Source organism: Otolemur garnettii, unplaced genomic scaffold (genome assembly GCF_000181295.1).
Source record: "Otolemur garnettii isolate 467f Iridium unplaced genomic scaffold, OtoGar3 scaffold00104, whole genome shotgun sequence".
Classification (NCBI taxonomy): Eukaryota; Metazoa; Chordata; class Mammalia; order Primates; family Galagidae; genus Otolemur; species Otolemur garnettii.
In genome coordinates, this window is record NW_003852499.1 from 6,584,567 (window position 1) to 6,586,976 (window position 2,410).

Consider the following 2,410-nt stretch of genomic DNA (forward strand, 5'->3'; position numbering starts at 1 on the left):
AAAAAAAAAAAAAAGACATCTAGAACAGACAAATTCATAGTGAGAAAAAGTAGAACAGAGGTTAACAGAGACAAGGGGAGGAGGAAACAAAGACTATTTATGAGTACAGAGTTTTTGTTTCAGATGTCTAAGAGTTCTGGAAAAGGTTGTGGTAATGGTTGTGTAACACTGTGAATACACTTAATGCAACTGAATTGTCCACCTAAAAAGGGTTAAAATGGTAAATTTTATGTTATGTATATTATGTCACAGTAAAAAAAAGGACCAAAAAATGGTACTATTAGTATTCTAAAGATATTTAAAAGATATATTAAGAATACAAATGTAGTATTCAACGGTAACAGTGGAAAATAATGACAAGCCCAAAATAAAGTATTTGACTTATTTTTAGCTTAGGGAGAAAAGCAAAAACAAAAGTCTGGTATTTAGCTTATGATAATATAGTCTATAGTGTCTCTATTAGAGAAGAAAACATATAGAACACTACCTGTACTAAACAAATTATGTATTAACTTTTCAGGTCTTCATTACCACTACTAATATTCTTTATTAACTCAATTAATAAAATTCTTAGTAGTTAACAAGTTAACAACAACATCAGGAAAAACAAAATTGTAACCCATGATTTCATTACAAAGGGCATGCAGTGACTGTCAAAAAAGAAAAACTGATGTTTCTGGGCTGGGTGAGGTAGCACATGACTATAATGCAGCACTCTCAAAGAGTCTGAAATGGGTAGACTGTTCAAGCTCAGGAGTTCAAGACTAGCATGAGCCAAGAGTGAGAGCCCCATCTCTAAAAATAGCTGGGTGTTCCAGCTACTTGGGAGGCTGAGACAAGAGAATAACTTGAGCCCAAGAGTTTGAGGTTGCTGTAAGCTATAATGCCAGGGCACTATACCAAGGGCAACAAAATGAGACTCCGTCTTAAAAAAAAAGAAAGAAAGAAAGAAGGGACAGAAAGCAAAATTAAATGGGTTTCAAAAGTCAATTTACTAATTCCTATAAACTTCCCCCCAAAATTGTAACTGTTCTTTTCAATTAAAATTCTAATATTATTGCTATTTATGTACCAACATAATACACATTTAAAAGTGTATCTTGTAAACAGAAGAAAGTGGAGGGATTAGAGAAAGAAATCATAAACTTGGTAATTCCTTACGAAAAACATTTAAGAATTCATTTTCTTGCAGATTTGAGACTTGAGAATCTTTTTTTTTTTTTTTTTTTGAGACAGAGTCTCACTATGTCGCCCTCCGTAGAGTGCCATTGTGTCATAGCTTACAGCAACCTCAAACTCGTGGGCTTAAGTAATTCTCTTGCCTCAGCCTCCTGAGTAGCTGGGACTATAGATGCCCACCACAACACCCGGCTATTTTTTTTTTGTTGTGGTTGTTATTGTTGTTTAGCAGGTCCAGGCTGTGCTCGAACCCACCAGCTTGGGGCCCTAACCACTGAGCTATGGGCACCAAGCCAGAGACTTGAGAATCAGCAGAATCCAAAAGAACAATGGAATATAAATGTCTTTAGTCTCTTACATCTTGAATAAGATATTTAACCTTTTTTAATGTTATGCCTCCTTATATGTAATAAAAAGAACTGGACAACATAATGGATGTGAAGAAAATGCTTTGTAGACTTGAAAACACTACCTAAACTAGGCTACTTAGATCTGACTTCCAAACCACAAAGAAGCTATAGTATGCTAAATGTACCCATACCAACTACTGGCCATATTGGTACCAGGCTATTACATGGAAACAAAGAAGCTAATGAAAAGAATACCAGAAGTGGTTCAGCACCCATAGCACAGTGATTACAGTGCCAGCCACATACATGGAAACTGGCAGGTTCAAACCCAGGTCAGCTAAAACAACAATGACAACTGTAACAAAAAAATAGCCATGAGTTGTGGCAGGCACCTATAGTCCCAGCTACTTGGGAGGCTGAGGTAAGAGAATCACTTGAGCCCAGGAGTTTGAGGTTGCTGTGAACTATGATGCTACAGCACTCCATTCAGGGCAAAAAAGTGAGACTCCGTCTCAAAAAACAAACAAACAAACAAAAAGAACACCGGAAATCAGATGTAAGAGTTAGAATCCAGTTCTCTTTTACCAGATGTGTGGTTTTAATTTTCTCATCTTTAATTTCTTCATTATGTAGAATAGGGAAATACTTACTTGCCTTGTTGGTCCTTCCCCTGTCCCCTGCTTCAGGAACATAATTATGATCAAATGAGATCATGAATATAAAAATAAAAACATAGTATGAAGTACTTGCCATGCAAGTTTGATATATGAATGGAGACTGTCCCTCCCACTCAATCTACTTCTGTTTATCCATCCCTGTGCTTTTTTTTTTTTCAAATTAAGTATTATAAAAAAAGATCAATAAAGAAAACCATAAAGCAG

General features: G+C 35.8%; 1 protein-coding gene across 1 annotated transcript in view; it reads right to left on the minus strand.

The window, feature by feature from the left end:
* KDM5A (lysine demethylase 5A) overlaps nt 1-2,410 on the minus strand; it is a 104,420-nt gene that overhangs the window by 10,491 nt on the left and 91,519 nt on the right. The window lies entirely within an intron of this gene.